Source organism: Phodopus roborovskii, unplaced genomic scaffold, assembly GCF_943737965.1.
Source record: "Phodopus roborovskii unplaced genomic scaffold, PHOROB, whole genome shotgun sequence".
Taxonomy (NCBI): Eukaryota; Metazoa; Chordata; class Mammalia; order Rodentia; family Cricetidae; genus Phodopus; species Phodopus roborovskii.
In genome coordinates, this window is record NW_026126482.1 from 19,122,660 (window position 1) to 19,146,396 (window position 23,737).

Consider the following 23,737-nt stretch of genomic DNA (forward strand, 5'->3'; position numbering starts at 1 on the left):
GCACTCAGAACTCTCATCACTGGATCTACTAGTTGGAAATCCCAATTCAACCTATAGAACCTACCCAGTATCCACCAAGTGTCCCGAGACAATGAGATACTAGAATTGGAAAGTTTCCCTATGACAACGTATTTGACAATTTCAGAGCATTGGATATTCCTATGGAAAACCCGGAAGCCAAACACACTGGCTCCAAGATCACCTAGGTAATGAATGAGTGTGCCATTCTCCTCCCCCAGACTATCTCTACAAGTGAGAGGAATCTGATTATCTGATTCGTGGTCACACTGTAATGGAAACATCACTTAATCACAGAAGCCTGCCGTGTGATTTTGACGGAATCAAATACAGTTCATGACAATATGCTGAGTGCAAGGGAAGAAAAAGCTAAAAGTGGGGTGACCCATTGTAAGAAGGAAGCAGTTACAAGGAAAAGACTTTGATGAGTCAAAGGGAGGTGAGGATGTTTAGGAAGAGTGAATAGCAGCTGAAGGAACATCCCAGTCTTCAGCCCCAAACTCTCTTTAGTATTTTGAGTATACATAATATTTAAATTTTATATATAATTTTAATTTTATATAACATATATTTATGTAATTTTTTGTGGTGCTGCTTGTGGAACCTAACACTTTGTGCATGCTAAACTATATCCCCAACTCTCTGACTTATTTTCCTACTTTGTATTTTGAGAAAAAATCTTGGTGGTACGTTGTTTAGGCTACCCTTGGACTTTCTCTGTGGTCCCAGCATCCCTTGAACTTGCCATCCTCTGGCCTTAGCCTCCTGAGTATCTGGGATTCACAGTTCACGAAGTTTCTTGCATTTGGTGTGACAGGTTCATGAGCAGTTCCAAACAGCACCAGACAAGCTCTGTCCTCTAACGGTGTGTTCTTTTAGGGTTCCCAGCTAGCCCAAGGCTTCTAGCTTTGCTTCCCATTTTCTATGGAAACATGCTCGCTGTCTTTTGTGCCTAGACTTTGATACTTCACAGCTGTGGTAGTAGGGGTCAACCCAGAACAGAGTAGGTACAACAGAATGTTAAAAAAAAAAAAATGCTGGCCTATTTAAAACATGCCTGATGAAGCTTGTATTTGTTTTAAGTGAAACTGTAGAAGACAAAGTATGTCTTCAAACAGGTTATGATGCAATATAAATATTATTCTATGTGTGTTTGTGCTCGTTTGTCCAAACTTCCACATTTCTTTGGCATGGGATCTCTCTGAGGGCTTGACATGTTGACATTATTTTGTAATTTATCAATGAATAATAATAACATTTGCAGATAAAAATAATATCCTTAACTGCACATGGTCATATTTTTATTTATCTTATTCCTCTAACGTTTCAAGTGGAAAGCATTTAAAATTAGATAAAAAAAAATAAGTAAGAGTATTATTTTATTCTAGTCTTGATTTTGTTATGACTGAACAAAAGGCTTTGGGCTCATGTTCAAGGTCAAAGCATTGAAGACGCTTTTATTCTCAGACACAAATCAAACGGGTTTCTAGAGTTGGGGTTAGCTGATGTGGCAGATCTCATTATTATTATTATTTTAATGAACAGACATGATTAAATTCAGACCCTTGAGAAAGGGAAAGAATTCTAAAACAGCCCAATGGGCTGAAATCATTGTAAGCAAGAAAAGTGAGAAGCAGAGAGGTGAGGATAAAATGGAAGGGATACGAACTATCCCAGGGAGGGAACTAAGACTCAGAACGGATATGCTCAGAAGCCAGAGAAGGCGAGGCCCCGGAATTTCCCAAGATCCTTCAGAGGGAAGCAGCTCCTCCTACATTGTGACTTTATATAGGTGAGGCCGCTGTGGCCTTGTGACCTCCGGCTCTGTGAAAGGACATATTAGCCACCGAGATTGTAGCAATTTGTTCTAGCAGGACCAGGAAACCGATGTACCAGGGGTACTTATGGTGGGTCTACCAAGCAATTCAACACTATGCTGTGTACTTTCCCTCACTCCACATCAGGGCAACAGAACAGCAAAAACAAAAGTGGAAAGCGAAAGGTCGGATGTCTCGTACATCGGAATCCTGTGCAAAGCTTTGTCTGGGGTGCTTGGCCTCTCCAGAGCCATCACTCACTCACAGGTACAGCAGTGGCTGCCTTTGTTTCTAACCCATTAGGCTCATGCTCCCACTGCTGTAGCAATGAAGCATACCCGTAGCAAAGGATATCCGCTGGCATGTGATGACGTGTGTGAGTTATCCCTGAAGGTGTTTCTTAGACAGCATGTGTTCAACAGGGTTGGTTCTTTTTGCTTCACTTCAATCTTGCATATAAAAGCTGTGTGCTCTCCAAAGAACTTCCAAAGCAGGTGTGTGGCTCCACGTCATCCATCCTGCCTACTCATTTGGGATGTGACCCAAGTCTTTAGCGGGGTTTATGGGATGCTTTCTATCTGAATGACCTTATCAAGTTTAAAAAAAATTATTTTATTATTTCATGTGAACGGGTGTGTTGCCTGAATGTGTGTCTGACTCATGTGTGTGCAGTGCCCATGGAGGCCAGAAGAGGGCATCAGATCCCCTGGAATTGGATGGTTGTACATCATCTTGTAGGTACTAGGAATTGAATCTGGGTTTGCTGGAAGAGTAGCAAGTGCTTTTAGCCATGAAGCCATCTCTATGGCCCGTGATTATTATTAATTTCCTTTTTGTAATGCTAGGGGTTGAACCCAGGGCCTTGTGCATGTTAGTCATGCTATTATTGATTTAATACCCTAAGCCTTTAAAAGTCTTATTAATTCATACTCTGTATATGCTCTAAATATATGTCACCATAATTCCATGAACTCTGATATATTTAGTGTCTTGCAACATGTTACACAATTGTCATCACTAACATCTTTTTTTAGAGCATTTCCACTATTCCCCAGAGAAACCATCTCACAACTCACTGGCACTTCTTCCTACTTCAACCCTAAATCCAGACAGCCATAACTGTGCTCTGCCTTTTGTAGACACTTCACATAAATGGAATCATAAGACCATGCAGGCTCTACCCTGGCCCATTGTCACTTCTCCAAGCTTACTGTCCCCTCGTCCCATTCCTGCCTTCCAAATGACATCAAAAGGAGATGGGTTTTAGTTCTCTGGGTTTTCACAATTGGTGTGGTGCTCCCTTGACTCTCTCCCTGCATCTGGGCATGTGCCTGTGTCTGGAACAGCTTCTACAACCTGCAGGTCTCAAACTGGAGTCTTCCCCCCCCTCCCCGATTATGTCCTCACTGGATTCCTTTGCAGCATGCTTTTGCAGCTCCTTATAGCACAAGCTATTACGTTATTTTGTGATTGCCTGTTTGTTTTCTGTAATCCTGGAGAAAGCAGGGCCCTGTCTTTCTTATTCAACACTGCGCGCTATGTGCTCTGTACCTTGCACAGGGCTTACTAACTCCAGACATTTATTAATAGAGAGGATGAAAAATGTGTTCAATTTTAACAAGTTCCAGGCTTCTCTTCTTGTAAACTCAGAGAAGCTAATTGCAAGCCGAAGCTTCAGAGATGTATACTCTGCTCTTTGTCACACATATTACTAATGGACACAATGAGAGAGGGGCAATCTACTGTATATGCAAATCTGTTTAGATATTTCTTATGTAATTTTTTATTTTTCTCACCAATTTCTGAAGAAAGCATGGCTACATGATTTTTTTATAGTAATAGTCTGCTTAATTTGAGAAACATTTTCTTTTTTCAGGGAGATATGCTAGAGAGGCTCCTTCCTCCCTAAGTCTCTGCTGGCAACTATCTTAGCCTTTGTATAAACTCTAGCTAAGAAAGCAGAGGGAGAGTATAAGCTTGGAGATGAAATTAGGCTGGACATGGCTCTGTGGTAGAGTCTTAACCTTCTGTGTGGGAGACCACGGGTCAATCCCCAGGAACACAAAATAATAAATAATTTAAGTAACATTTTAAATCTCAAACCCAATAAATTCATATCAAAAAGTTCTTCTTCCTGTGGCCTTCTGTTAATTCATGTATTTAAGAGAACAGCTCTTCATGGTTTTACCTGCAGGTTCTAGAGCACATCTAATACAGTGTGAACCATGTACACATTTTGCAGTGTTCTAATGCTTTGGGTGTAGCTCTGAAGCAAAACATAGGCTCCCAGGTTGGATCTCAATCAACAACAACAAAAATCTAATATCCATATTAAGAAGGCAAATAGAAATTGGTTGAATTATTTCCTAAGGTCTGCAAAATGGCTCAGGGGGTATGCCACCAAACCTGATGACCCGAGTTTAACCCTTGGAACCTACACAGAATAAGAGAAGAACCAACTCCTGAATGTTGTATTCTTGCCTCTGCATGTTCAAAATGGCTGGCATGCCCCATTCCCCCAAATATAAACAAAATATTATCTCAACATGTAACTATAATGATTATCAACCAATATTTTATACATTTTTTTCACGCTACGGCTTCAACATGACATGTTAACACAGTCACCCTTATGCACACTTCCAAGGCTCACTGGCAACACAAGACTGGTTGTGTGGCACTTGGACTGTGTGGTTGAAGATTATCCACTCCCAGGAAACTTCCAGATAGAGCTACTCCAAGGGTTTCATTCATTTGAGTCCCCCAGGGCATGTTCATCTGACATTCCTATTTCTGTGTAAAATGTCTAGTTATTTTTCAGTTGGTCGCTCCAGAATGAATCTTGTAAGGGAAACTGCCAGGGTATTCAGATGAGAATCTACAGGAAAAGCTGCCTCCATCACTCAGATTTGTCTTGTCATTCCTGTTTTAGTTAAAATTGGCATGCTTGTGTCTCTGTCTGTCTCTCTCCAGGATCTTGCTATCTGGCCCATGGTGGTCTGCAACTCTCAGCTCTCCAGAACTGGAATTAAGGGCAGTTGTGAGCTACCCCACATAAGTGGCAGGAACAAAACCCTGATCCTCTGCAGAAGCAGCAACTGCTCTTAGCCACTGAGTCCAGACTTATGGTTTTCTGTTTCATCTTTCACTCACTTCTTTCCATCTTATTTGCCTTCTTTCTTCCTAGTTTCTGCCCGGATCTGATGGGCCTGGCCTCTGTTGTTATTTGTTCCTGGTGTTGTTAATACTCCACTTTTCCTTGTTGGTAGCGCGCATTTTTGGATGCCTCTAACCTATCACCAGAAACTTCAGTCTCCGACTGTGAGAATTAAGGATCTATTCCAGAGATCACCCTGGATGGACTCTCAGGCTTTTTTCTAAAGCTGAGGTAGAATCCAAATGTGAATTGTGCTGCCGCAAGAAGACAGCTACATTGTCTAAGCCATCAGTTCAAATTATATAACACATATTTTTTCTTCAGAAATGAAAAATTGAGTCTATCTAAAAATAGCCCATAAGGGACTTGAGTTATTTGAGTTTCCAGTAATGGGGAACTGGAATTTAAAGGGTTTATTTTCAAATCAAGATTTCAAAAGAGTGCAGTCATTCTTCTGTCCCCATAAATTCTACAGCACAGATCAGCTATCCATGGATTAAGATATTCAAGAAAAAAGACATCAGCACTGAACATGTAAAAGCCTTCCTCTAATCATTGTTGATAAACAATAGAGCACAAGTTATTTACATAGCGTTTGCATTATCTTAGGTGCTATAGGAAATCTGGAAGTGACTTTTTATATCAGGAAGAGGAGTGTAAGTTATGAAAAAATACTATGCCATTATATGTATGGGGCCTGCACCTGCAGATTTGGGTATCTGAGTGGGAACCTGGAATCAGTCCCAGTGGGTAGGTAGGGCTGAATGAGAACTGACAACAACACAGATAATGATGATGGGCAAAATGTCCAAAAAATGGGTTGTAGGCTCTAGGACTCACAGTGGGTGGAGTTGGGGTCAGAGAAGACAGGAGCAAGAGGGATCCTGAATGAGTCCCTCCAGTCCTGGCTGGCCATACACAGGGCTCAAAGCAGTGCTTTGTAACTCTTTGTGTTTCTGGAGAGATGGCCCAGTGGGTAAAGTCATTGCTATGCAAGCATGAGGACCTGAATACAGATTCCCAGAAGCCATGGAAAAGCTGGGCACAGGTATGTCTACAGCCTGACACTGTGGAGCGGGAACGAGACTGGTGGACCCTGAGGCTCACTAGCCCAGACCAGGACAAAGAGCAGGCTCCAGGTTCAGTAAGAGACCATGCCTCAAAACATAAGATGGAGAAGCGGTGAGGGAAACTCCTGACATTGCACGCAGGCACAAGCAGTGCGCGCGCGCACACACACACACACACACACACACACACACACCTCTTCATGACTGTCTTGGTCATATCTGTTCTATTAGTCACCATCATTCTACTTCTGTACTTCTGGTCATTACAATACAGTTCCAGCTCCTGGGGAGTGACAGTCTTTCATAATGATTTTTTTTTGTAAGCGTTTGATTGATGCATATGAACTACCCACAGAGGCACAGAGTGAAAACGTGACAGCAAAATTTGTAATTCTTTAAAGCCTGCCAATAGCTAATAAAAAAGTGAGAGTAGCTAAGAGTGGGGTTTTTTCGTTTGTTTGGTTGGTTGGTTGGTTTGGGTTTTTTGTTTTGTTTTGTTTTTTTGGTACATTAAATTTTAGCTATAAAGTAGCATTGCATAAGTTGACTGGGCATCTGTTTACCAGAACAAATAAATGTATGTATGCTATAATAATTTATTTAGTGTTCGTATCTCTGTCTGTCTATCTCTGTGCATGTATGCTTGTGTGCCATGGTGTGTGTCTATGTGTGTGTAGGCCAGAGGACAAGTTGTGAAAATTGGTTTTGTCCTTTCAACATGTATGCTCAGAGAACAAAAGGTCTAGAGGCAAGTGTCCTTTCCCTGCTGAGCCACTTTGTGGGATCACAGCAGTTTCTGTCATCAGAAATTAGAAGCCACTAAGAAGTAGATGCATCATAAGAAAAAGCAGTTCCAATTCAATTAGGCTAAAGTGGAAACAATTGCATATTGCCGGCATTCTTTAATATCTAAATGTGTGATGTTAATTACACCAAGCATAGATGGCACTCTAAGCTTCTTAGGGGTGAAGTTTGCAAGTACCTCATCCAAGAAGACCCATTAGTGTGCAGTTATAAGTGGAATCCTAAGTCCCACAGTAGTAGTATCACACTTATTTTACAATGTGGACAAGCGGATTGTAACAACTGTTCCAAATGTTTATAACACAAGAATTCCTCTTGTCTAAGCATTTGTGAAGATTAACCATTTTTTTTTAAGTTTGAGGATGTGTGTTAGTCCTGTTTACACTTTTCCACATAGCTTACTTGTTGAATATATAGGATGATCTCTGTGCAGGTGAGAATACAAGGTGCTAGATTTTTTTTTGAGCTGAATGTCAATGTCAGCTATGCAGTCAACACATCAGGAATCTAAAGCATTTGGCTCTTTTTATCAGCAAAATATAAATAAATAGCTGCTTGGGGCTCCTATTATAGAAGTATAAATATACTATAGTTAAATACCCCCTAGAGGCAGATATGAATTATTTGATTTAGAAAGAGACAGCATGAAAATATGAATTACATTTCCAAGTCAGAGGTTCTCCATGCTAGCTCAAGGGCACTTAAAAAATTCCAGTGCCTAACACTCACCCAAAATATTTGATTTAGAATTTTAAGGGCTCCCTAGAGTTATCCATTTGCCTTCTAGAACCTTCTTTTACAAAGTACGGTTCAAAGACCAACCACATCAGCATCACTGGAAGGCTGAGGAATGTCATACTTTGAGAACGATCCCAGATCTGAAGAATATTTACACGTTCCCTGGGAGACTCTAATGGGATTCTAACCTGGGGCCCACTTGTCTTTTTAGGAGGCCTTCTAGGATTTTCTTTGTGTTATTGGATCACTATGCTTTCACTGAGGACAGGGCATAGTCATCTGTGTCAATTATGTATATATATATATATATATTTTTTTTTTTTTTGGAAGGGTCTCACTATGTAGACCTAATCACACAGTCTTGTCAAGACATTATTCCTATCCCTATACTATACCCAGGATTATGTACACAGGAGTCTGTACACTAACAGCCTCTTTGCATTTCAGCTACAGCATAAATTCATGCTACCAGATGAATGCCACTTTGGGGCAGACAGTAGAGCAGTGGTTGGTAGAGGCTGGAAGGATGGGAACTGGAATGGGGGTGCTCTTCCTTAATGGGCAGTTTCAGTTTTGCATGAGGAAGGATTCCAGAGAAATACGGTGAGGATGATTGCTTAATGCCACTGAGCTGTGCACTTAAATGGGTTAAGATGCCAACTTTAAGACTCTCCGTGTGTAACCACAGTAATTTTTTTAAAACTTTAAGAGAATTTTCTTCCTTTTTTTAAAACCAATGGCTCTTTGGAATCTAATGCTTTTCAGGCCCATATGTGAAAGTCTATTTAAAACAAACAAACAAAACAACAAAACCAGAAAATAGTGAAGTCTCATGCATTATTAGCTAGCCTTGAGTTCACTCTATAGCCTAGGATGATCTTGAATTTCTGATCCTCATACTTTAGTTGCCTGAGCAATAGGATTACAGGATTGTACCACTACACAGTGCTGGGAATTGAACCTAGGGCTTTGTGTATGTCAGGCAAGCACTCCACTACCTGAGCTATACCCCAGCTCTCTGCTTTAGCTTTTCAATGGCTACATGCTTACACTACAGATTCAGGCAAAGAGTTATATCCTGAGAAATAATTTAGCAGATGGAATGTGGTGAAGGGCCAAGACAATTCAGATCTCCAGAACAGGTTTCCAGATAGGATTGGCAGGGGTGGGGTGGGGAGTCTACCAGGTTAGGAAAGCTCAATATCCAAGCTTCCTCTGCTGAGACATCTATGTGCTCTTGGCACAGGGAGGCTTCCTGTTTTCAAGATGATGTTTTTAAATGGCTCATAAAGAGTTTTTTGGCCACAACTAGTCCTCAAGAAGCAATGTTTTGATGATTGAACTATAAATGAATCAGAAACATATGCAGCGAATTTCCCCTAGGTTTGGCAAAGCACATGTTGGACACAGTTCTGTCCAGGATACTTGAAAGCTGGTTTCTAGTGTTTGTTGGATCAAACGCAGCTTCACTTACCCAGCTCCCTTTCAGACTATGGCCAAGAGTTAGAGGACAGAGATCTCGGGGCCTTTGTTCCTACGTTAGCAGATCTCTACACAAATACAGGATGAACTCACTGAAAAGCTATGGTTCCCTGAGTACAGAAACACCCACTACTGCCACCTGAGCCTCTTGTATCCTTCAAGAGGTTTCATTATTAATTCATAAGTGAAGGGCTTCAGACTCGAGTTATTTCAAAGAATAGAAGTTCCCCTTGGGTGAATTCTTTTCTACTTCCTACAGCGGGTCTAGATTGATAGTCTCCCTGCAACTCCAGGCCCTGAGCCCTGGAGTGTTTGAAGGACTGCCACAGCTTGGCAGACAGCACTTCTAGGTGGCCAGAAAGAACAGTCACCTTCTTGGACATATCCAAGGGGTATTTTAGGAACGAAGAAGCCCAAGACTCTGGCTTGAGACTCCATTGTTTATTGTTAACTTGCTTTTGACTATAATAAATGGCTCTGAGCCATCTCAGATGGAACACCCTCCGTATTGTCACAGAGCTGTTTTGTCATCAGGTCCTGAGTGCTGTGAGACTAGCCTTAGTGTTGAGGAATATCTTACTTCTTACTGTCTCAGAAAAATTGGTCAATAAGGCTCAGCAATACAGACTCGGGACATCTGCGGAAAGATTGTTGTCTTAAAAATCAGAGACCACTGATGTCTGCAGTGAAATATAAATGAGAATCATGACTTTCTACGGCAGGATTTCCAAATCTAATGGACAAACGGTGGCATCACTCTTTGCTTCCTTTCTCTTAGCAAGCATGTATGTACGTGAACTGCACACCTACTAACATGAACCTAAGAAGGACTTTGAGAATAACCCTCAAAAACATGTACTATATTCTAGGAAACACTGAAGTGTTCAATATTTTAAACAATATAATAACACACATGACTCAGCATGTCCAGTTTCAGCAACTACCAAATAATTGTAACAGTGCCTTTGCAATAGAGAAAAGACGAAGGAATGGGATAAAAAGGAGGAGGAGGAAGAGGAAGAGGAAGAAATCTAGAGGCCATCAGATCAGAACAGCATTCCACTGGGAGAGAGGAATTTGAATAAAATTGGAAGGTAGGAAGTGATATACATAGTAAATGTGTAGGAAGGAAAGTGCTGGAAAAAGTACAGTTGAAAACAAGAGACTAGAGAGCAAGGCAGGATGTGATTAGCATTGCTGGCCGTCCTTCAAGCTCTAAAATGTCTCAGTGCAATTATAACCTCCCGGTTAGAGGGCCTCAGGTTGCAATCACTGTACTTCATTCATTTGTGGGGTGTCTGTGGGCATGTTGTTGTACTTAGTGAGCCCTGGAATCTCATCTCCAAAACAGGAAGAGCCATCCCAGACTGGTGGGCTTAGTGTCAGGACCAAACTAGATCGTTCATAGGAACCCCTGCAACAGCACCTGCAACAGTGAGTGCTCACAGAACAACACCTGATATCTTCCCTCGCGAACCTGAGTTCTTCCCGGGCTGTGTGAGTCAAGTGCTTTTTCCCTGCTGCAGCCCTGACCCTCAGACTTCCTGGATTCTTACAGTCAGGCTGCTCAGTCACACCAGAGAGTTCTTGGGAACTCCCTCCTCCTCTTTGTCTCCTTATGCAATCAGTGGCCACGCCCCATTGATCCTACCTCCTAAATCATTTATAGTCAGTCTTTTCCCCTCTGTTCTTCATTGTCATTTCCAAATTAGGTTGTTTATCTTGTCTTTATAACATGTAGACCATTTCATCATGGCATTCTGCTCTAGCAGATTGGGTTCATGTTAGCTATGTAGTCCTGGGTAATTCCTTCATCTCTCCCAGCCTTAAACTGCTATGTGTATGTGTGAAGAACAGAGGACAACCATAATACCACTCCTTTGGGTACAACAACTTACTTATTAATTTATTACTATTATTATTATTTTAAAAACAGAGTCTCTAGGCCAGGGGTGGGAGTGGTGGTGTTGCATGCTTATAATCCCAGCACTCAGAAGTGACAGGCAGGAGGATCTCTGTGAATTCAAGGCCTGCTTGGTCTACTGAGTGAGTTCCAGGGCAGATTCATTGATCAGGAATTTACCAAGTAGAGTAGGCTGGATGGCCAGTAAGTTCCAAGGATTTGCCTATCTCCACTGCCCCAGCATTGGGATTACAAGGGTATACCACCATGCTGACTTTTTGTAGTTATTTTAAGATGTATTTATTCCATTGTATATATGAATATTTTGCTTGTATGCATGTATGGGTACCACATGCATGCCTGGTTCTGGTGGAGGTCAGAAGAAAGTGTTGGATCCTTGGAACTGGAGGTGAAGATGGACCAAACCTGGCTCCTCTGTGATGGAAGATGCCATTCTGTAAACATATTTCTTTTATTGGTTAATGAATAAAGCCCTCTTGGCCAATAGGAAGGCAAAACAGGTGAGACTAGGAGACAAGGAAGATTCTGGGAGATGTAGTAGAAAAAGATTCAAGATGTAGAGACTTGAGAGAAGAAGAGGTCTGGACCCTCTCTTTGGTAAGCTAAAACCACATGGAAATACTTAGATTGATATAAATGGGTTAATATTTAAGACAGAGCTAGCCAATAAGGAACGCTAGTAACAGGCCAACAGCTTTATATCTAATACAGCACCTCTGTGTTATCTGGGGCTGATGCGGCTGTGGAACCAGGCTGGCTGGGAAAACTGCTTGTAACACCTCTGTAAGAGCAACAAGGGCTCTTGATAATTGAGGCAACTCTCCACCTCCCGAGTTGGTGTTTTTACATGGGTTTGGGGATCATTCTGAGGTCCAAGGCCATGTCCTTTGCTTACTAAGACTTTTTTAAAACTCCCTTACATTAGTTCCCTGTGGAAGGAAATAACTAGAGGACTTTCATCCTTCACAGGTCTGTTCTATGGCATCACTGTGAGTGCTTCTTGGTGAATACTGAAGCATTACTCTCTCTTATGGACATGCAGGGTTAAGTTTATGGTGGCACATGTTCTTGAACCCCTCAGTACATATCTTATATGTATTCCTGTTTAAATACATGTTCAGTACATGTTGGTTTATCAGCATTGACCCCACAGCCACTGCCCACAGTATGGTAACCTATGCCTCAAATGGCGCTTATGAACACGTATATGTTCTACTCAACACAGTGCTACCTGCCTGGAGTCGGGAGCTCTGCATGGCAGCATGATGTGTCAATACTATAACAGTAGAGGTCATTCCAAACAGCAACATCACCAAGATATGGTAATTAGTACACATCAAAATGGACATTGACAGGATGGCAATCTAAACAAGAAGGCAGAGTGTCCCCTTGTTCCAACTACACCTTGAATTTTTAGTGCCCAGTACATTCCCATGAATGAGTGTGAAAGGGCCTGAAGAATTGATTTGGTTTATAAACACACTACATTCTAGAAGTAGGTGAATGTTGCACATACAGAACCCATGGAAAATCAGGGTCAGCTGCCTTGGTCATATCTGTTGGGCTTAAGGACTGATGGGCACAGTTTAAGCCACATAAATGAAGCGTCTATTGTGCAGTGAAACCTAGCAATGCTTGCTGTTGTTAAAGACCACTATCTATTCATGCCACCATACAAATAGCATTAAGAGATCACCAGGCTTGCCATTAAAGTTTTCCTAAGGCATCTCACAACAGGATTCTTTCTTTCTCCCTGCTCCTCCTCTACCACAAGAAAGCTGGCTTGACCACTTTGCCTCGTGCACCCCTAGTAAGTCTTCCTCTCAGAATCTACTTCCTGCTCCTATCTCACCTTTGTTGGGAATGTCCCATCCTTCCTCCTCTTGGCCCCTTCGCCTCTTCACCATCTATGGAAATGGAGCTCTGCCACTCTCCAGATGCTTCTGCTAGAAACAACTCCACAGCCTTTTCTGGGTAGAATAACTCCCCCCCTCTTCTCTACCTTGATAACCAACCAGTCTTCTGTTCTCACAGAAGCTGTCATTTTCTGCATTTTGTTAAAACTCTTCTGCACATGCCTTATTTCTCTGAAAAGGTATGGGTTGGTGTGATTCATCTTTTCATACACTGCAAAACTCTTCGCACAATGCCTTGCCCTTAGCACAGTAGATGATAATTGTGTGTTGATTGAATACCATAACAACAACAACAACAACCCCCACATAGTGCTTAGATTTCCCTTTACTGAAAAAGACATGATATTTATAAAGCATATTTCAGTTTGAGAAATTCTACATATAACCAACCAAGAAACTAGAAGTATTTCCAATTTATTACAAAATCCAAAGAGCCCACACCAGATTGGTAATGATGGGGACTTGCTCCCAAATGCATATTCTTGCCATTTTTAGGATCAGGGGCCCCTTTTGGGGATGAAGTCATGAACCTTGAAATCAGGGCTAAATAGTTCAGACAGCAACATATTGTAAATTAAGTCACAGTTTCTTGCAATAATCTTATTCTAATAACCAAAATACTTAATACTTTCAGTGGAGTTGCTGCCAAAATGCTTGGGGCAAACTGATGTGCAGTCATAACACATTACTTGTCTTGGCTCTTTTCTCCCTTCAGAGAAGGGAGTCTGGCATGAAGAAATCTGTCTACTCATAATGCAGTGTCTTCTTGACTTGCTGGGAATCACTCATGACTGCAACACCCACGGAATGACCTTTCTATCTAAACCACTGGAGGGATACCTGGTATGGAATAACCCTCCTGTACACTAAAGATTTGTTACTCCAACAGAACTAATAAAATGATGATTGCTCAATAGCCAGACAGAAAGCATAGGCGAGTGACCAAACTAAAGATGTTGTGAAAGAGAAAGGTGGAGTCCGAGGAGTCGCCAGCCAGATGCAGAGAGAGCAAGATGGTCACACCATACTGAGAAAGGTACTGCCACATGGCAGAGTGTAAATAAGGATTATGGGTTAACTTTAATGTAAGAGCTAGTTAATAATGAGCCTGAGCTATTGGCCGAGCATTTATAAGTAATAGTAAGCCTCAGTGTGTTTATCTGGGAGTTGCTGGCAGGACAAAAATATCCACCTACAGATACCTTTCATGCATGTATTTATTAGGTGGGCGTGTGTCTGTGTGGATGCACATATGTGTAGATGCATGAACACATGTGTGTATGGCTGCCATTCCCTAGGCTCCATCTACACTGTCTTTTGAGACAGGGGATTTCTCTGACCTGGAGTTCACTGAGTAGACTAGGGTGACTGACCAGCAAGCTCCAGGTATCTTTCTGTCTCTCTTTCCTTAGTCCGGGGATTACAAGAACACGTCACCACTTCTGGGGTTTTACATGGGTTCCGGGTATGGAACCCAGGCCCTAAAGCACATTACCAACTCACCTCTCTCTGCTCTCATTAATATTTTTAATGAAGAATGATGTGATATAATTTTTCATCATCAGCAGCAGCTGACGTAAAAAAACAATACATTACATGTCTTGTCTGTATACTCCATACCCCCCACCCCTATCCCTGTCCCCCCACACCCACACCATTTCGCTTGAATTTTCTTGTCTGGGTAGAACATTCATTCACACTGCCAATCGGGAACTGTGGTATGCCCCACCTAACTGGTACACAAATGTGCCGGCTAAGGGTGCAGATGCCTCCCCTCTGTTGGTGAGAGGCGGAGAGGAAGTGTGTGCACCCTCGCCCTGACCAGTGCACACCTGAATCACACACTCTGTGGGTCACTGTTTTCTGATTTGTGCCTTTTTGGGTCAGCACATTTACAACAGTTGTTCACGTCGCATGCTTGCCATAACACCGAGCAACTTTTTAATCAATCTCTGTGAAATCAAAGGGATGAAATTTAGAGAGGAAACGATTTGCTAATGCCATTGCACATCATTTTACTCTCTACTCTCAAAATTCTGTCTCTGCATTAAGTGTGTATGAGAACATTTGTGTCTGTTTCCACCCCCAGCTCAACACTGAATTCAGTTGCAGAGAGGGAGGAGTGATGAGCAAAGAGGCCAAGACCAGGCTGGAGAAACCCATAGAGACAGCTGACCTGAACAAGGGGGAGCTCATGGACCCCAGTCTGATAGCTGGGAAACCAGTATAGGACCGACCCAGACTGCCTGATCATGGGTGTCAGTTAGGAGGACTGGGCAGTCTATGGGGCCTCTGGTAGTGGATCAGTATTCATCCCTAGTATACTAATGGACTCTGGGAATCTACTCCACATAGATGGATACTCTCTCAGCCTAGACACATGGGATAGAGAGAGCCTAAGCCCTGCTCCAAATGATATGACAGACTTTGAAGATCCCCCATGGAAGGCCTCACCCTCCCTGGGGAGCAGAAAGGGGATGGAATAGGGGTTGTTGGGGGGGGCAGGGGAGGAGGAGAGGGAGAGGGAAAAGGGATTGACATATGTAAAAAACCTTGTTTCTAATTTAAATAAAAAAGTATTTGTATCTGTTTCAAGGACCTATGTCATTGACTGTCACTATTCATGAAGAATAGGGACAGAGATGGCTAGGGGCTGACTAAAGGAAGGGTGTGAGCATATAAACCATATTAGAAACCCAGATGAAAGTATTAATTTTCAACTTCCTTTATGAGGCAGAGGAGTGAAAGGAAGTGAGAAGTTGTCCAGATAATTAGCAACATCCTTTGGACCTAGGGACCACCTGATCATAATGACATCTTCCCTCCTGAAGAGCTAGCTGTTCCTGCTGAGATACAGTCTTATTACGGACAACTCATTTAGTTCATTGACAGAACACATAGTAGGAGTCAATGAAACAAGGTCTTTGCTTTCCCACACACTACAAATACCTCAGGAAGTCGAGCTTCTCTTCAAGCTTGCTTGGCCCAGTAACTAGAGGTTCTATCTGCAGGTTAGCCTGTGATCAACTGAAGAAGGTACAATTTTCCTTTAGAGAAGTGCTAGGTTCCTTTCCTGCTCTCCCTAGCTTTAGAAACAATGATCTCCTTAACTGGATAGCTGTCGGAAACCCCAACCCCGGCATCTGTGGAGGTGACTCCACTGGGAAAGTAGACCTTAGAAGAAACAGTTAAGGTGGGATGCGAGCTGTAAGGAAGGGCTTCATTCAGTGGTGTCCTCATGAGAACAGATTAGAATACATAGACAATACATAGACCCAAGAGCAAACAAACGAAAACACAGTGAAAAGATACCCATCTGAACCCAAGGACAGAGGCCTCAGGAAAAGCCTTTCCAGCACTCTGATCTCAGACTTTCTAGTCTACAGAGCTGTGAAGGGATCTTTCCTTTTGTGAAAGCTACCCAGCCAGTGGTATTTTGTTGTGACAGGCAGATGTAGCCAACTAACCAAGCACCTATTAGCTAGAGATTAGTTGAAATTATTTTTCTTTATTTTGAATAAGGAAATGTTTGCTTTTACTAATACCTGCATCTCTTTTTGCTAGACTGTTTTAATTTTTTAATGCTAAATAGTTTTTTAATTCTATTTGGCTAGATTCATGTGGAATAACTGTAGGTTCCTATCTCTAGGCTTTTTGCTTGTTTTGCGTGCGTGCGTGCGTGTGTGTGTGTGTGTGTGTGTGTGTGTGTGTGTGTATGTGTGTATATGTGTTTGTGTATGTCTGTGTGTGTGTGTGTGTGTGTGTGTGTGTGTGTGTGTGTGTGTGTACGTATATCCATGTGGAGGCCCAGTACTAATGACCTTTCATGTTACATATTGAGGTAGAGTCTTTGGTTGAACCCGGAGTTTACTGTTTTTGCTAGTATGACTAGCCAGCTTATTGCAGGGAGTCCCTGGATCCTCTCTAATTCTGGGATTACAGGCAGGCAACAGTACCCACCTGGCCTTTATTTGGGTCCTGGGGATCAGAACTCTGACCTTCACCTTTGTATAGCAACCACTTACTGGCTACAGCAAGTCCCCATCCCTTCCCTTTAGTTTTGACAAACAGTTGGTTTCTCTTGAGTTCCTTGGGGAAAAGGTAGAAATTGCTACTTATCATTTTGTAGCTGAGGAAATAAGATACAACTAAATGATTTATTTATTCGGGGCACAAAGCGGAGCTTGCCCCCTTCCCTCATTTCCTGTGCTGTTTTTTCCACACTTTGCCCCTTTGCCCTCCTTCTCAGCGCTGTGACATGGTCGTCTGGGGTGTTTTTCATTATCAACATGGACTTCCCTTTTCTAGAAATTTTAATCTCATTTTTCCTTACAGTTTGGGTGGGTTGTTTGTCCTGTTTCTCTTGAATTTTGGCACTGTCTTGTGGGTTTCCTAGGAAAGGAGACCCAGGGCAGTTCTTCCTCAAGACAACCCCCAAAGGAAGCTGGAAGCTGGGCATCTGCATACTTTTACCTCTCAGCCTGAAGCTGTGAATTCCAAACTTCACAGTATGCCAAACACTAAGGTCTTAGAACTTTGGGGATATAGTCATAGACCACCATGGCTCTTCTACTAGAGTAGGATAAAATCCCCAGGATCCCTAAGCCAAGTAGATTCAGGCTGAGGCACAAGTAGAGGAAAAGTACATGGGATGTGTCAAACAACATCAAATGGATGGTGTGCCGGACATAACACAGACAAGGGCTGCCTTTGTTGGACCACGCTAGCAGTTGGATCAGCAGGGTGGTATTCCCCAGTGAGTAGTGTTCAGGGGCATCTGAAGACCAATATTGCTCACCTGGTGCTGCCATTGACATTCTGTGTGGCTTAAACTAAAGCATGTCTAAAGCATGGGGACAAAGATGCCTTCTTACATACAAGAATAGACAAGCTAGTGAATTAATTCCAAAGCATGTTGAGGACCACAGAATCTAGGATAAAGGTTCACACTTGTTTTGTTTTGTTACCAAATATTCTGTGGCCACTACATGTTATAAATGACCCCGATGATGACAGCAGGTAGTTTAAGATGCTGTGATTTGCTGTGATTATCCATGCAACACCTACTAACTTTCAATACAACTTGCTATCACCCATTTTCATAGATGAGGAAAGTCTTACAAAGGCCAAGAGCCTGCCTAATGTTCATTCACTAAAGTGGTGGCAGAATTGGAATGTAACACAACCTGACTTCAAAACCTATTGGTTTAACGAAAGCACATGTGTTCTCTTAAAATCTGTTCGATGTCACATCTTCTGATATTGTATCCTATAAAGTATTGAAATACTTGGCAAAGGACAAAACTTGGCATCCACAAGTTCTGCCCCTTGTACAGAAAGTAATACAGAAGCTCTCTGTAAAACTGTAAGCCTGGGTTCTTGGCATAGAAGATGTGGGTACCCAAACCTAGGAGGCATAGCATTAAACCATAGGGCATTAGAGTGCGAAGCAATGTGCTCAGAGCTAAGTGGTTAAAAGCCTCATGCTTGGCAGTGTCTGGAGGCCATCTTTCAGAATCTCAGTCTCAGGATGTAATAGAAGGGCAGAAATAAGGGTCTCTAGCACACTTCAGCTGATAGAAATCCAGACAAAGGGATCTCAATGATTTAAACAAGGTTTTCTCAAGGGACCTCTATGGTCTTCACAGGGGACCCCCCTGAACTGTTCTATATTTAATCACAAATATTTATAATATTATAACATCTACATTTCATGTAGATTGTAAAATCTCAGGATATCTTTGGCTTTCTTCTTTTGTTTTACCTGTTGGGTATCAGGATAAAGGGGGTATTAGACTCCCAGGAAAGAGAAAATGACAGAAATTTATGACAAGGCTTTTGAATTTCGAATCTGATATGTGGTCCTGGAGACTTAAGAACCACTGATAAGAAATTTTTATTTGAGTAGTATAATATTCTGTCCCATAGTAAACTTACTGCTTTAAAGAGTTGTTTAAATTCAACACATTCACCTCACACAATTTCCCCAAATTTGGGAGTAAGGTGAGAAAGTATAAGATGCAACAAAACCTTGAGCATCTCTTTATAGCTAGTACTCTCAAAGATATATTCTCGTCTTCTTTTAGCATCACCATGTTTAGTGTAGCCCACCTCAGTGAGGAGAGAAGAATTAAACCCATTCTTTTAAGGCATGTTTAGTCTATGTATCTGTTTCTCTAGAAGCCTGTGCCCACACAATCTACTAAAACGATTCTTACTCCAAGAGAGCCTGTGAACAGGTTCCCTGTAGATTCGCATCTCCTTGCAGCAAGTCTTACAATGACTTACAATGCCAGCCCCGCCCCCATCCCACCCAACCTAACCCTTGTTTTTAACTTTCCATTTTAAAGTCATCTTTTGTTTGTAGCTACAACTCCCTCCCCAGAGTCCACCTCCCCTGAGGAGCATCTTCTGATTTCAGGTTTTGTCTTTCCTGTGTCTTTAAGTCAGAAACTTCCCAAGGCTCCCAAGACCCTGCTTCGGCAAGCATTCAGGGCTTAGATGCCTTCCTTCACTGCAGTGAAGTCTGCAAGAGGCTCTCCTGGGTCTACACAACATCTCCAGTTCTAGACCAGTCCTCAGGGACCGGCTATGATAAATCAAGAACATCCTAGGAACCTGACTCGAAGATTTAAAAAACCAAACCAATTGATACTGGCAGTTCCCCAAAGGGAAAAATCCCCTAAATCACGCGAAGTATAAAGCCAATACAAAATGCACCTAAGAAACCCACAAAAGCACCAAAATGATTCCAGACTCCGGCGCCTACCTTAAAGATCGCCCAGATATCTGGGCTCACACAGGCATCCACACAGGGTCTGGTCTGTGGTTCTTCAACAGCTGTGCTCTCTCAGAGTGAGACACAGTCTCCCCCGGGGCTGGGCTCTGCAAGCACACATGCTACACACACAGCCTTGCAGTGCCAGGCAGCCCCTTCGTCCCCCTTCCCGGCGTTGCCAGAGCCTGGCCGCTGACCAGCTCCCTCGTGGAGAAGTTGGGGGACCAATCCAACTCACCCTGCAGAAGGTGGCCATGCATCTCAGCGGCAGCGGGCCACTTCTCCCTTTCAAAGCTCAGATACCCTCCCGTGCCTCACTAGAATCCCAGAGCAGCCTGCAGACAGATCACCTCTTCCTGGGCGGGACCACCCAGACCCTGTGGGGCGGTGTGACGCCCTCACTCACCCCCCTCCCCGAGGCCAGACGCGGTCACCCCTTACCTTTACAGAGCCCGGGGTCTCCAAGGAGTACAGCTTCTCACTCTAATTGGGTGGCCACCGGTTTTGAAAGCAAGGGACATTTCGAAGTGAAACAGAAAGTAGCCTGGGGATCCAACCCGGACCCTGGATCTGCACTTGACCGCCCGCAAGCTCTGAGCCTTTTCAGACTCAGCCTGCAGCTCCACTGGCTCAGCTTGGGAGGATCCCAAGGACTCAGCCATGGAGAAGTCTGGAACTCACAGCCACCGCCTGGGCTGCTGCTGCTTTTTTTTTTTTTTTTTTTTTTTTTTTTTTTAGTATTTGTTGAGCTTTTAAATATGCAGTTTGTCTCCTAAAGGGAATTAGCAATCCCATTTCCTGGCTCCATTATACAATTTAAACCGATCCAGGAGCAACACTCCCCCACCTTAAGTTCCCAGCTAAGCCCCAGGGAGCATCAAAACCCCCAGAGTGGGATGGCACTCAAAACATCAAACAAAGACAATTAACATTTCCAGAATTTTCTTTTTGGGACTGCCTCTATGCAGTGTGATTTTTATTTTTTATTTTATTTTATTTTTGCATTTATTCCTGAGTACAGGACCTCCTAAATGATGGGGCACTAGGCAAGCTTGGATTTCTCACGATGTAACTACAATAGCTTTCTTTATATTAGGTATTGAATGACTTCAGTTGAAAAACCTCACCAAGCTTCATAACACACACACAAGTTGTAAAGCCTGAAGTGTTATTACTGTTGCCACATTTCTAAATTCTAGGAGTCGAAAGGGTAGCTGAACTTGGGGAGTCTTTAGTCACACTCCCCCCCCCCAACCTGATTTGCCTATACCCTCCCCCAGTCACTTAGAAGACACATAATGGTCAAGTAAATGTTGCTAGCTTGCTATGCAAAATGAAAGCTTCAGCTTCCACCCCAACTAAATGGCATATCTTGAAGCCACAGGGTGAAGGGAATGAGACTCATAGTAAAATGAGTTCTGTCCCAGTTTCCCCAATTTACATCTACCTTCTCTTGCTAAATGATGTCTGCTGAAGGGCCACTGAGGACTGGCTGTGGATGGAGAGGCTCTTGGCAAAATGGAGATAAAATTACACGAATATATCATGATGACCAGATTTACAAAACCCTAGCTCACTGGTCTGTTTCACAAAATGCCAAGATGATTTTTATGCATAGTAGGCTGTGTTTCCCCTACAGACTCCAAGTTAACTGAGCCTTCCTAAAAGATCTGGGATAGACTTCAGAAGGATCTAACTCAGTCTGTCTGTTTCCCTGTATCCATACCTTTCAGAGGAAACCAATCCCATGATCAACATTGAAGGTATTATCAGTAGATGGATGCTGTGAATTTAGGGTCACCTTTGAAATGTGTTGGTAATGATCTACTCATACATTCCTCTGCAGTGAGCCAGGAGGAATCACTATTTTCTTAGAGTCGGTTTTAGAAGCCAATGACACAGGCAGTAGTTAGCAGTCAGGTCTCTATTCCTGTTCTGGCTTGCAGATGTGTGTGAGGAATCCGAGTGAAGTGACTGATTGGTGTTTGTGTCTCACCCTGCAGGTGTAGTAAACACCATAGAACCTGTTGCGACAGTGACTGTTTTCTCAATAGGGATGAGGACACATTGGGAGATATTAGAAAATACCAGGTAACTGAACCTTCATAATGGGCAAGGAACAATAATGGAAAATGTACATTGGTTGAAAAAGTAGAATTTCATAAATACCAATAGAAATATAACAGGAACTATGTACAAACATAATCTTAAAATTTATGGTAGCCACATTAAAAAAACTAGTGAAACTATTTTTAGATGCTACTTAAGGTATCATTTTCATATGTATTAATAACTAAATACTAACTAAACATTAATATACTATTATGTATTTTTTTTCTATTTCAGACTTCTAATTTGAATTTTACACTTATATCACACCTCAGGAATAGTCACATTAAAAGCCCTCAGTAATCACATATAATGGTTACCACATTAGATGGCCTAGCCCTGGATTATATTTAACCATCATGGGGTTAGGATTCATTCTTTGTTAACATATGTGTCTGTATTACTAAAAATTTTAGGAGAATTTGTTGGCCAGCAAGATGACTCAATGGGCAAAGGTGCTTGCTGCCAGCCCGATGGGGTGTGATCTCTGGGACCCTTATAATGGAAGGAGATAAGTGGCTCTTCCAAGTTATCCTCTAATCATGCATGTGTCCTGGCATGTTCACCCATGTAATAAATGATAAAAGAAAAATAGGCAAATAGAAAAGGAGTTTGTACTTGGTTCTAGCTCCTTGGCATCACTCAAATAGCATCTTCCTAAGTAGAACAGGAAAATGTCTAATAAATTTAAAATTGAGATAATACCAAAGATTTAGTTTCTTTCATGCTACCAGGGAAGCATGAACAGTAAAACAAATAAATCCAGGGTCTGAGAAAGTTCATTCTTTGGGTTATCTGTACTGTTCAAGTCAGCATCCTCAGTGTCAATGAATGTGACCCTATATCTGCATGTCCAGTTTCACATGTGACCTTAACTTAGCATCCCCAGTGTCATATGTGACCTTATGTCCTATATACCCTTATCCTCTCCATTTCCTGAAGCCCCTGAAATAAACCATGCAATCTTATCAAATCCACTGGTCCCCTTCCTAAGACACAGAGTCTTGGCTATAACTCAAGCCATCCAGAGAACCCAGACCTGGTCTTGAGTCCTCTGCCTCCTGCTCTTCAGGTTCATTTTCCACCCTTCCTTCACTGTGTGTAAGCATCACATTCAGGCATTGTATCATATAACATCTCAATTTAAATACTTCAATAGAAAACTCCTCCCTTTTAGATAAAATCCCTGCTGTCTGGTGTCATACACTGGGAGTTTATTAACTGGCTTTTTAGGGACTTTTCCTCCTCACCTCATTGCTTCAATTTCTTGATTCGGTTTCATCTATGTCTTTTACTGTCACACGAACTCCATGGCTCTGTGCTTTTCCAAAGCCAGATTTCTTGGCCTGGAATATCCATCCCTAAAACGCCAACTACTGACCAAATATCACACTCGTCTAAAGTCTGCCCATCTATTGACTGTAGCTCATTACCCTTAACAATCCTTCCATCTGCGTCACCACATCACCTTATAAATTGATATAGTATAGCTACACATAGTAATTCCAGCAGTCAGGAGGATTAGAGTCTGAGGCCAGTCTGTGATACACAGTAAGACCCGCCCTAAGGAAAATAGATGTACTGTAACACTTGTTTCAATCTATCATAATCATATGATAATGACCTCTTCAGGTCTAGGAACCATATACCATCTTTGCATTCACTGTGGAACACAAGATTATGTTCATGAGCAGCATGACTAATGAATGCCTAAGGAATTAAAACATCTCCATTTCCATTTCTTCTGCCAATGGCTTGGTGCATCTCCACAACCATCAGCACTGTGCTCACGATTACATATCAATGCTTTCAGGGCTCATAGAAGGACAGCCTTAGGCATCTTGAACATTTAACTTAATCCCAACAACAAAAAATCCGGTGGTGACCTTCTTCCAATTTCTAATAGATGAGGCATCTTGAATTC

General features: G+C 42.3%; 1 protein-coding gene across 7 annotated transcripts in view; it reads right to left on the reverse strand.

Annotated features, from left to right (window-relative positions):
* The window catches only part of Phactr1 (phosphatase and actin regulator 1), a 458,550-nt gene that overhangs the window by 262,663 nt on the left and 172,150 nt on the right, over positions 1–23,737 (reverse strand). The window contains exon 1 of one of the 7 annotated variants that reach the window (XM_051194366.1): positions 20,146–20,380. The exons of 5 other annotated variants lie outside the window; for them this stretch is intronic. The gene's annotated coding sequence lies outside the window, so the exon portion shown is untranslated. Of the gene's footprint in view, positions 1–19,695; positions 19,985–20,145; positions 20,381–23,737 lie in introns of those variants that run through there. One more of the 7 variants, XM_051194367.1, reaches the window with a different exon arrangement.